Consider the following 13,295-nt stretch of genomic DNA (forward strand, 5'->3'; position numbering starts at 1 on the left):
ATGGAAATCATTCATTAATTCAAAACATATTACTATGTGCCAGGGAGTTATTCACAGAATTATTAAATGTAGGTCACAAAGTAAATCACACCCAGAAGATGAGTAAAACTAAATGAAAAAAAGAACCTCAGGATGTTGAATCATTTCATTGTTATTTAAAAATTGTAACTGTAGTAACTGGGGGCTTTCTGTTAGCTCAGTAGTAAAGAATTCACCAGAAATGCAGGAGATGCTTGTTATATCCCTGGGTCAGGAAGATCTGGAAAAAGAAATGACAACCCACTCCGGTATTCTTGCCTGGGAAATTCCATGGACAGAGGAGCCTGTCAGGCTACAGTGCATGGGGTTGCAAAGAGTCAGACATGACTTAGCAACTAAACACCAACAAAAAACTACAACTGTAGTTAATTACAAAACTACATATTATAGTGTTTAATAACTGCCATGAATTGAGCTGTGTTCCACTGAAAGTCTTAAGTTGAAGCATTAACCCCCCATGTGACTTTACCTAGAGATAGGGTATTTAAGAGGTTAAGATTAAATGTGGTTAGAAGGGTGGGGCCCTAATCTAAAAGGACTGTGGTCTTAAAAGGAACAGAAAGATCTCTCTCACTCTCTCTCTCCACCCACCACTGCCTTCCCCCATCCCCCCGCTGCTTCCCAAGCATGTATGGATACAGTGAGAAGGCAACCATCTGCAACCCAGTATGAGAACACTCAACAGGAACTGAATTGGCTGGCACCTTGATCATAGACAACTGCCAGAACCACTATGCAAAAATACATTTCTATATAGATCAATGGAACAAAATAGAAAGCCCAGAGATAAATCCACGCACATATGGACACCTTATCTTTGACAAAGGAGGCAAGAATATACAATGGATTAAAGACAACCTCTTTAACAAGTGGTGCTGGGAAATCTGGTCAACCACTTGTAAAAGAATGAAACTAGAACACTTTCTAACACCATATACAAAAATAAACTCAAAATGGATTAAAGATCTCAATGTAAGACCAGAAACTATAAAACTCCTAGAGGAGAACATAGGCAAAACACTCTCTGACATACATCACAGCAGGATCCTCTATGATCCACCTCCCAGAATATTGGAAATAAAAGTAAAAATAAACAAATGGGACCTAATTAAACTTAAAAGCTTCTGCACATCAAAGGAAACTATTAGCAAGGTGAAAAGACAGCCTTCAGAATGGGAGAAAATAATAGCAAATGAAGCAACCGACAAACAACTAATCTCAAAAATATACAAGCAACTCCTACAGCTCAACTCCAGAAAAATAAATGACCCAATCAAAAAATGGGCCAAAGATCTAAATAGACATTTCTCCAAAGAAGACATACAGATGGCTAACAAACACATGAAAAGATGCTCAACATCACTCATTATCAGAGAAATGCAAATCAAAACCACTATGAGGTACCATTTCACACCAGTCAGAATGGCTGCGATCCAAAAGTCTACAAATAATAAATGCTGGAGAGGGTGTGGAGAAAAGGGAACCCTCTTACACTGTTGGTGGGAATCCAAACTAGTACAGCCACTATGGAGAACAGAGTGGAGATTCCTTAAAAAACTGGAAATAGAACTGCCTTATGATCCAGCAATCCCACTGCTGGGCATACACACTGAGGAAACCAGAAGGGAAAGAGACACGTGTACCCCAATGTTCATCGCAGCACTGTTTATAATAGCCAGGACATGGAAGCAACCTAGATGTCCATCAGCAGATGAATGGATAAGAAAGCTGTGGTACATATACACAATGGAGTATTACTCAGCCATTAAAAAGAATACATTTGAATCAGTTCTAATGAGGTGGATGAAACTGGAGCCTATTATACAGAGTGAAGTAAGCCAGAAGGAAAAACACCAATACAGTATACTAACGCATATATATGGAATTTAGAAAGATGGTAACGATAACCCTGTATACAAGACAGCAAAAGAGACACTGATGTATAGAACAGTCTTATGGACTCTGTGGGAGAGGGAGAGGGTGGGAAAAAGAAAAAAAAAAAAATACATTTCTATTGTATAAGCCACCCAGTCCATAGTATTTTTAATAGCAGTCCAAACTGACTAAAATAAGATAGTTTCTTTGCTTACTTTCAGTAAGACAGACCTATCTTCAAATTCTGCCTTAGCTCTCTAAATCTTAGTTCCCTATCTTTAAAAAGTTGTTAACCTATCCCCAAATCAAGTTTTAGAAATGCAGCTTATAATACTATAAAGCAGTTATTATAGAATTAATGATAATTATTATTTTGATTTATAAATCATTTAAATAAATTGTTTAGCAAGTCAGACTGTTATAACTTTAAAAGACTTTAAATGATATATATTTACATACAAATTTATCGATAATGAATGGTTTTTCAGAAAAAAGTGATTTATTTCTCATGAGTAGAGTCACTTGTTTTGAATCTTTAAGTTCAAGGTAGTATAGTCTGACTGGCTTCATTGCAGAAGACACTAATGCTCAAGATAAAAGAGTAACATTATTTTATCAGGTTGTTGAATACACTGCTTATGTAGCATTTGGTGAAAAAAATTAAAGATATTATCTTATTGCTTGTACAAATTTTTATATTATTACTTTATAAAAGTAAAAATTGCCCTCAGTCTATGCAGAATTTGACAACAGATGGGCAATCGGTAAAATTTCATGGAATGAATGGATAAATCCAATTGTTTTATCAATGCTAAAAATATGTATGATGACCTTCTCCAACACACATTCAATCACTCACTCAAAAGCATCTAAAAATGAGGTATGGTATGCTGTGGAAATATGAACATAAGCCAGACATGATCATAGGCTGTAAGCAGTTGAGTGTTCCTAAAATTTAGTAAAAGGTCTTCAGTTCAGTTCAGTTCAGTCGCTCAGTCGTATCCGACTCTTTGCGACCCCATGAATCGCAGCACGCCAGGCTTCCCTGTCCATCACAAACTCCCGGAGTTCACTCAGACTCAAGTCCATCGAGTCGGTGATGCCATCCAGCCATCTCATCCTCTGACGTCCCCTTCTCCTCCTGCCCCCAATCCCTCCCAGCATCAGAGTCTTTTCCAATGAGTCAGCTCTTTGCATGAGGTGGCCAAAGTACTGGAGTTTCAGCTTCAGCGTCATTCTCTCCAAAGAAATCCCAGGGCTGATCTCCTTCAGAATGGACTGGTTGGATCTTACCTACATCCTATTATATCCACTCCATATTTACTACTTATTTACTTATTCATTCAGTTAATATATTTTAAGCAGCCACAACGTATTTAGCATTCACTGTTTAAGAAACTGGGAATACAACAGAGAACAAGGTATCATAGGCCCTTCTCTCATGGAGGTACCATTCATAGTCTCTACTGTAGGTTCTTTCCTTCCTTGTCTTCCTTTGTCTTGGGCACACATACCACCTACCAAAGTTAGTAGAACACAGTAATAAATAGTGCAATTAGATGTAGGACTAGCATGTGTGCCATACTCCCATATCCAGATCCATGGTAGAAACTGTTAAAGAATTATGGCCCTTATTACCCAAGAGTTTGAATGTGATGTCAAAATACTTTTCATCACAATATTCAAACCAGTCATGCCTCATCAGTTAGAGTTAACAAACAAACTAAAATATCTGTCTATTGAATCTGGTGAGTAGATTGCAGACTATAGATACAAGCCATAACCCCCATGTTAACCATGTTAACAAATGGGAAAAAATGCATTCACTGGTAAGTAAAATTTATAAAGACACCAGAGCAGTTAGGAAGCAAAGAAGAAAAGACTATTTCCAGAGTTGGAACATGTCTTCTCAGCAAGATGAGATCAGCAGTAATTATTCATTAGGACATTTGTCAAATCTGTGATTTGAAGATGCAATTAGACTTGAGTAGATGAACTCTACTAGGAGAAAAGAGAAACAAAGCTTTGGGTAGTCACTGGAAATGTAGCATGAGTGCTAGGGTGGTGTAAAAACTCTTGCTTTCAAGCAATACTTAGGAGACAAAGCCCTTCTAGGGATTTTCAAAAACAAAAGAAATGTCTCTACCTAAAATATATGAAACCCCCAAACCACTAAATTTATTTTAACCTACAATTCAGCCCCCATCAAGCTAAATTTCCAATTGAACTGAGGTAATCTGCCCTCGGTCCATGTGTATAACAGAAGAGCCAAATACTGACTGAGGAAAAATAAGGTCAACCTTTCTCTCTATGGTTTATGGCATGCTAAAACAAATATGAGAAATCTGAAAAAGCAGGAAAATGTAACTGAAAATAAAAATTAAAATAAAATGATATAAGATTCTCCATTCTTGCAATGTCATTGGAATAAACAGATAAGAGCTTTAAAATAAATAACAAGAATGATTTAAATAATGTACAAAAGGGAAAGAATAAAAAAAAGATTTCCAGTACACAATTAGAATCAATATAAAATTGAGACATTATAAAACTGAAAAAAATATATATATGAACTTAAGAAATTATGGAATGTGCTCGATAGCAGACGACACACAGTAAATAGCAGACTTACACAGCAAAGACAAATAGTGAGCATAAAAATAGAAAAAAAAATTCAAAGTGAAGAACTCATAGAAAGAATATGAAGAAAAACAGAATTTCATATTAGACTCTAGAACAGAAAATAATCAGGAATGAATATATGTGCAACTGGAATCTCCAAAGAAAAGGTAGAGACAATATTTGAAGAGATATGATGATTTTTCCAACCGTGATGGCAGGCATTAACCAGAGATCTAAGAATCTCTGTCAACCCAAGAAGGATAAATGCAAACAAACTGTACATGGAAAAACGCAGTTTAAATGCTCAAATTATCAAGAAAAAGAATGTTTTTATCAGGCAGAGGAAAAAAAAGACATTGCTGTCAAAAAGTAAAAATGAGATTTATGACTGACTTTCCAAAACAATAAGAGACAAAAGCAATGGAATGCCATTTTTAAGTCATTGAGAAGAAAAATTACAACTGCCAATTAAAATTCTATATTCAGTGAAAATATTCTTCAAAAATGAAGGTGAATTAAAGATGTTTTCAGCCTCTCTTTAAAATACCTAAAAGAATGTGTTACGAATGAACCAGCATTATAAGAAATATTAAAGAAATATTTTCAAGTTGAAATAGTCAAAGATGAAAGCATAAAAGAAATGAACACTATAAAAACTAAAGTTAAATCAAAAGCATATTAATGATGTAAAAATAGTAATAACTACTGTGGGGCTAACCACATACACTACATACCAAATATGACACAGCAATAGTTCAAGGATGGAAATGTAAAGAAACTCTAATCACATTTAAATAAATGTAAAGCAAAAGTGTAACATCTTCTTTTTGCCATCTAAGTGGAAATTGTTTGCTCTCCCAAAAATAATATGTTGAAATTCCAACTTTCAGTACCTCAGAGTGTGACCTTATCTGAGAGTAGGATTGTTGCACATATAATTAGGTAAGATGAGGTCACAATGGAGTAGAATGACTTCTCAATCCAATATTACTGATGTTCTTATAAGAAAATGACCATCTAAAGATACACTAAGACATAGAGAGAAATGTCATATGATGACAAAGGCATGAGCTAGCTGTTACTAAGAGTGGTATGCTAAAATGTTCATCTCTGGTTCTGGGTTTTAATGTTTTTCCTGTATGTGTTTTTTAAGCTATATCAGTTATAGCTTTATATATTTTAAAGCTTTGTTTAGGCATATGCAAATTTAAGATGGTTGTTATCCTTTATTATCATGAAATACTCATTGTTACATTTAATAATGCTTATTGCTTCAGAGTCTACTTTGTCAGAAGGCCAGAATCAGAGTGTAAAATTTAAGGAGACACTGGTCACTGATGCCAGCTCTTCACTTTCATTCTTATTTTCATTCTATTAATTGACTACTTATAGCTTTTATGGTTTTTTATTTAGGTTGCAAATATTTATATTTAGAGGAGCTCTCTGTTAAGTAAGGAAGTTAATCTTTTTTGTACAATGTGCAGGTTTAATATTTCCCCAGTTTAAAATCTGTCTTTTGACTTCATGTATATTTATATACGGTATACTCACAAGATGGTGGAGTAGAAGGAATGCTCATCTTCTGCGAGAACTCCAAAATTACAACTCTCTGCTGAACAATGATAGACAGGAGTATGTTGGATCTGCCCCAAAAAAGATACCTCATGGTAGAAAGATACCCTTCTAAAACTAATACCCCAAAAAGATGTCCTTTTCATCATAGGGGCAGGAATGCAAAAGTAGGAAGTCAAGAAACATCTGGACAAACAGGGAGGTTTGGCCTTGGAATATAAAATGAAGCAGGGCAAAGGCTAATAGAGTTTTGCCAAGAGAACACACTGGTCATAGAAAACACCCTCTTCCAACAACACAAGAGAAGACTCTACACATGGAAATCACTGAAATCAGTCAATGGTCAATACCGAAATCAGAGAGATTATATTCTTTGCAGTTGAAGATGCAGAAGCTCTATACAGTCAGCAAAAACAAGACGTGGAGCTGACTGTGGCTCAGATCATGAACTCCTTATTGAAAAATTCAGACTTAAAGAAAGTAAGGAAAACCACTAGACCATTCAGATATGACCGAAATCAAATCCCTAATGATTACACAGTGGAAGCGACAAATAGATTGAAGGGATAAGATCTGATAGACAGAGTGCCTGAAGAACTGTGGAAGGATGTTCATGACACTGTACAGAGGCAGTGATCGAGACCATCCCCCCAAAAAAAGAAATGCAAAAAGACAAAATGGTTGTCTGTGTAGGCCTTACAAATAGCTGAGAAAAGAGAAGTGAAAGGCAAAGGAGAAAAAGATATACCCATTTGAAGGCAGAGTTCCAAAGAATAGCAAGGAGAGGTAATAAGAAAGCCTTCCTCAGTGATCAACGCAAAGTAATAGAGGAAAACAATAGATGGGAAAGACTAGAGATCTCTTCAAGAAAATTAGATACCAAGGGAACATTTCATGCAAATGGTACATTAAGGGACAGAAATGGCATGGACCTAACAGAAGCAGAAGATATTAAGAAGAGGTGGCAAGAATACACAGAAGAACTACACAAAACAGATCTTCATGACCCACATAATCATGAAGGTGTGAACACTCACCTAGAGAAAGACATTCTGGAATGTGAAGTCAAGTGGGCCTTAGGAATCATCACAAGGAACAAAGCTAGTGGAGGTGATGGAATTCCAGTTGAGCTATTTCAAATCCTGAAAGATGATGTTGTGAAAGTGCTGCACTCAATATGCCAGCAAATTAGGAAAACTCAGCAGTGGCCACAGGACTGGAAAAAGTCAGTTTTCACTCCAATCCCAAAGCAAGGCAATGCCAAAGAAGGCTCAAACTACCACACAGTTGTACTCATCTTACACGCTAGCAAAGTAATGCTCAAAATTCTCCAAGCCAGGCTTCAACAATATATGAACCATGAACTTCCAGATGTTCAAGCTGGATTTAGAAAAGGCAGAGGAACCAGAAATCAAATTGCTAACATCCGTTGTATCATCAGAAAAGCAAGAGAGTTCCAGAGAAACATCTACTTCTGCTTTATTGGCTACACTAAAGCCTTTGATTGTGTGAATCACAATAAACTGTGGAAAATTCTTAAAGAGATAGTAATACCAGACCACCTTACTTGCCTCTTAAGAAATCTGTATGCAGGTCAAGATGCAACAGTTAGAACCAGACATGGAACAACAGACTGATTCCAAATTGGGAAAGGAGTATGTCAAGGTTGTATATTGTCATCCTGCTTATTTACCTCATGTGCAGAGTACACCATGTGAAATGCTGGGCTGGATGAGGCAAAAACTGGAATCAAGATTGCTGGGAGAAATATCAATAACCTCAGATATGCAGATGACACCACCCTTATGGCAGAAAGTAAAGAAGAACTAAAGAGCTTCTTGATGAAAGTGAAAGAGGAGAGTGAAAAGTTGGTTTAAAGATCAATATTCAGAAAACTAAGATCATGGCATCCAGTCCCATCACTTCATGGCAAATAGGTGGGGAAACAGTGACAGGCTTTTTTTTTTTTTCTCCAAAATCACTGCAGATGGTGTTTGCAGCCATGAAATTAAAAGATGCTTTCTCCTTGGAGGAAAAGCTCTGACCAAACTAGACAGCAAATTAAAAGGCAGAGACATTAATCTGCTGACAAAGGTCCATCTAGTCAAAGCTATGATTTTTCCAGTAGTCATGTGTTGGGGGCCAGAGTGAGGTACTCCGCCCGTGACAAAGGTCATGAGGAAGGAGGCTCGACATACGCAAAGGCGGGATCGAGCCTCAGGAGTCCCCCTGGAACTCCTCGAGCATCTACCCCCATAACCAGAGCCTGCCTACTTTACCACTTTGTGCTCTCACCTACATCTCTGACTTTACGGGGGGCTGTCCCCCACCACCTCTTTTGGAGAAGGAGTTAACCTAGAGCTCCAGTTAATAAAAACTCCTGGGTGTGACAAGAGTGTTTTAACCTACAAACTCCTCTGAAGGTTCTCTAGCCTGCCTGACAGGCTTGTCCGGCCACATGTGATTGCTCACAGCCTGCCAACCGTGAGAGGTACGAGATGCTTTAAACCTTCTAAAAACAGGTTCCTTAGAAAAGTTAGAAAACTATTAGTATAAGTATAATGGGCTGATTAGAAATTGTATTGGTGAAGGGTTTTTCATTTGTTGAGCCAATGTTTGTTGCTAAGTCTCCATATCCCCTGCCCTTACACACATTAATGAATATATAGAATTAACCTTTGATATTAATCACGTTAGACCTTAGGCTAAGTAAATTCTTTCCTTAACTAAAACCCACTACATCCTCACCCTGTAGGAATGTAACTTTATTTGGGTGGCGTCTGTTTTGAGAATAATCAGCCCTGGAGAAATAAGTGTCCTGGTTGACTGACCGCTGTCACAAGGAGAGGGTCGTAAATTGTCAGCAGGCCTCCCTGGCCAGAAGATGATGTAACACCCCTAAGACCTCTGTATACATTTGTGTGAAGCACCTGACTTTGATAAAAGTCAGGACTGCTGACCCCGCGTGACTTTTGCATAACATCTCAGTGTATAAAAGTAGACCATGGAAAATAAAGAATTGGGATCAGTTTCTCGAAATACTGGTCTCCCCATGTCGCTCTCTCTCTCACTCTGGCTGAGTCTCCATCTGGAGCGCGGAACCCACCATGCTTACTAATTATGCCTGGGCTTCTAAGATCCGACCGGGGAGGCCTCAGTGTCTCCTCTCCTTCGGGAGAACGGAAGGACGCCTGTGGCCTACGTAAGTGGTGCAAACTTCTTGTCTTGAAGTTTTATTGGTCTCCCGCGTAAACCAAGCCACTCAGCCTCTTTTCTCCACTGAATTTTCCTACTGAGCTATCCTCATCCTATTACTCTTTATATCTTTGATAAAATATTTAAATAAATAGGTCGCCGACGCCGTCCCCGCTTCGAATACCCTGGATCAGCCGGGGCAGGACCCCAGCAGTCATGTATGGATATGAGAGTTGGACTATAAAGATAGCCAAGCACCAAAGAACTGATGCTTGTGAACTATGGTGTTGGAGAAGAATCTTGAGAGTCCCTTGGACTGCAAGGAGATCAAATCAGTCAGTCCTAAAGGAAATCAGTCCTGAATATTCATTGGAAGGACTGATGCTGAAGCTGAAACTCCAATACTTTGCCCAACTGATGAGAGAACTGACTGATTGGAAAAGACCCTGATGCTGGGAAAGATTGAAAGCAGGAGTAGAAGAGGATGACAGAGGATGAGATGGTTGGATGGCATCACTGACTTCGATGGACATGAGTTTGAGCAAGCTCCGGGAGTTGGTGATGAACAGGGAAGCCTGGCTCATTTCATGGCATCGCAAAAAGCTGGACATTTCTGAGCAACTGAACTGAATTGATATTTATATATGAATAATTTTAAATTCTCTAAATCAAATTTCTCTCTTTTTTTGGTCATTTTCATTTTGCTTTATAATTACCGAGTTTTAATTTGAAATATCTCTTCCAACCTCAACTTAATGAAAAAAATTACATCTACTTTTTGAATTAAATCTTTCATCCAAGTCCAATTTATCTTAATGTTAAATATCTCTTTTTATGGTTAATGACATAAATAACCAATTGTTCCAATAAACCTTAATGTATAATCCATCTCTCCCTTTCCCCTCCTTTTAAAGGAAATGCCTCTTTCGTCTTTGGTCTATTTTGTATTTCCTCTGTAGTACAAATTTGTTTTGATTTTTGTAGATTTGTCATTTGTTTTAACATGTGGAAAGGTTATTTTCTCATTAAACTCTTATTCTTATATTCCAAATGACTTCCTTTCACTTTGTCAAGTTATAAAATATCCATCTAGCATTGTATTTGATATTTCATTGAAATTAAAAATATAAGAAGAACTGGCATCTTTAAGTAATAACCCCCTAGCACACAAGTTATGTCTCTATCAAATCCAAGCAAAAGGTGCAGGTATGGCTTGGAGGTATGACTAATAATTAGTATGGGGAAAAAATGAATAAGGGGATTCCGAGGCATCTTTTCAGAGCAAATAGCAAGGAAACAAGCAAAGCCTACTAGGGTTGTGTTAAAAACACTCAAGTATGAATTTTGAAGAGGCTGCCACTGAATACTAGTTATGTTCTTAATAGTAGAGAATTATTTTAATATTCAGGTATCCTCATGGCTCAGTGGTAAAGAATTCTCCTGCCAATGCAGGAGACGTGGGTTTGATTCCTGGGTTGGGAAGATCCCCTGGAGAAGGAAATGGCAACCCACTCCAGTATTAGTATTCTTGTTTGGTAAATCCCATGGACAGAGTAACCTGATGAGCGACAATCCATGGGGTCACAAAGAGTTGCACACAACATAGCGACTGAACAACAAAAATGACATTATTTTGTGTATATTTGAAAATTATTAATTTTTAAAGACACATTGAAATACTAGGGCTTCCCTGGTGGCTCAGACAGTAAAGAATTTGCCTGCAATGCAGGAGTCTGGAGTTCAATTCCTAGGATGGGAAGATCCCCTGGGGAAGGGAACAGCTAACCACTCCAGTATTCTTACCTGCAGAATTCCATGGACAGAGGAGCATTGAAATACTTAAAGATAAAACGATATATCTATCTCCTATATGCTTCAAGCTAATATGAGATGGGAAATGGGTGGAAACAGATATGAAACATGATTAGTCGCTAGCTGATAGTTACTGAAACTGGATGAGGTGTGTGTGTGTGCTTAGTTGTGTCCGACTCTTTGTGAGCCCATGGATCATACCCCACCAGGCTCCTCTGTCCATGAAATTTTCCAGGCAAGAATACTGGAGTGAGTTGCCACTTCTTACTCCAGTGGATCTGCCCAACTCATGGATCGAATTCACACGTCTTGTGTCTCCTACATTGGCAAGTGGATTCTTCACGACTAGTACCACCTGGGATGAGGTACATGATAATCAATTTATATATGTTTAAAATTTTCTATCATAAACTGATTGAGTTTTCCTGTCCAAGAAAGTACTGTCTTTTCATTTACTTAAATACACTGTTCTAGTCTTAGGGAAATTTGAAAGTTTCTCCTTTTATTTTTATTTTTTTTAATTTTATTTTATTTTTAAACTTTACAATATTGTATTGGTTTTGCCAAATATCAAAATGAATCCGCCACAGGTATACATGTGTTCTCCATCCTGAACCCTCCTCCCTCCTCCCCATACCATCCCTCTGGGTCGTCCCAGTGCACCAGCCCCAAGCATCCAGTATCGTGCATTGAACTTGGACTGGCGACTCATTTCATATATGATATTATTCGTATTTCAATGCCATTCTCCCAAATCATCCCACCCTCTCCCTCTCCCACAGAGTCCAAAAGACTATTCTATACATCAGTGTCTCTTTTGCTGTCTCGTATACAGAGTTATTGTTACCATCTTTCTAAACTCCATATATATGCGTTAGTGTACTGTATTGGTGTTTTTCTTTCTGGCTTACTTCACTCTGTATAATAGGCTCCAGTTTCATCCACCTCATTAGAACTGATTCAAATGTATTCTTTTTGATGGCTGAGTAATACTCCATTGTGTATATGTACCATAGCATTCTTATCCATTCATCTGCTGATGGACATCTAGGTTGCTTCCATGTCCTGGCTATTAGGATTTTATCTTTTTTTGTTTGTTTGTTTCTACTCTAACTGGGATCTTTCCTGCCATATTTTTCTAACTTGCTATTGTTTGCAAATAGAAAATGTATTTGTGTGCAATATTATTAAAGGGACCCACCTATTCAATTCCTATTATTTCACAGATATTTTTGGTGTGCTCATATATAATTGCTGTAAACTGAATGTTTGTCTTTGTGCACCACTCCCACCCATTCAAATATAGAAACTAAACCCCAGTGTGATGGTATTATGAAGTGGGACTTTAGGAGGTGATTAGATCTTCAGAATAGAATCCTTCTGAGTGGGGTTGAAAGTGAAAAAGTGAAAGTGAAAGTTTCTCAGTCATGTCCTACTTTTTGTGACCCTATGGACTATACAGTCTATAGAATTCTCTAGGCCAGAATACTGGAGTGTGTATCCTTTCCCTTCTCCAGGGTATCTTCCCAACCCAGGGATTTAACCCAGGTCTCCTACATTACGAGCAGATTCTTTACCAGCTGAGCCACAAGGGAAGTCCAAGTATACTGAAGTGGGCAGCCTATCCCTTTTCCAGGGGCTCTTCTCCACCCAGGTATTGAACCTGGGTCTCCTGCATTGCAGGCAGATTCTTTACCAACTGAGCTATCAGGGAAGCCTTAATACCCTTTAAAAGAGACTCTAGAGAGTTCCCTTGTCCCTTGCACTCTGTGTTAAGACAGGACAGCTGTCTATGAACCAGAAATCAGGCACTTTCCAGACATCAAATCTGCCAGTGCCTTGACCTTGGACTTCCCGGTCTCCAGAACTGTGAGAAATAAATTGTTTGAGTTAGCCAGTCTATGGTATTTTGTTAGAATGTCTAAATTAATACAATAGTTACATAATTAGAAAATAATCAGAAAGTTGCTTCTTTATTTTCTTCTCCCAACTTATATCTCTATTTTATTTTCTTGCACTAGCTGTTAACTCCAGAGCAATGCTCTATAATAGGTAATGGGTATGCTTGTCTCATTCTCAATTATACTGGTAATAATTCTAAGTCTTGAACTGATTTATTGTTTGGAATATATTTTTGATCATGTGAGAAGTATTAATGTGTTCTTATGCCTTTAAGTTTT

Source organism: Bos mutus, chromosome 1 (genome assembly GCF_027580195.1).
Source record: "Bos mutus isolate GX-2022 chromosome 1, NWIPB_WYAK_1.1, whole genome shotgun sequence".
Lineage (NCBI taxonomy): Eukaryota > Metazoa > Chordata > Mammalia > Artiodactyla > Bovidae > Bos > Bos mutus.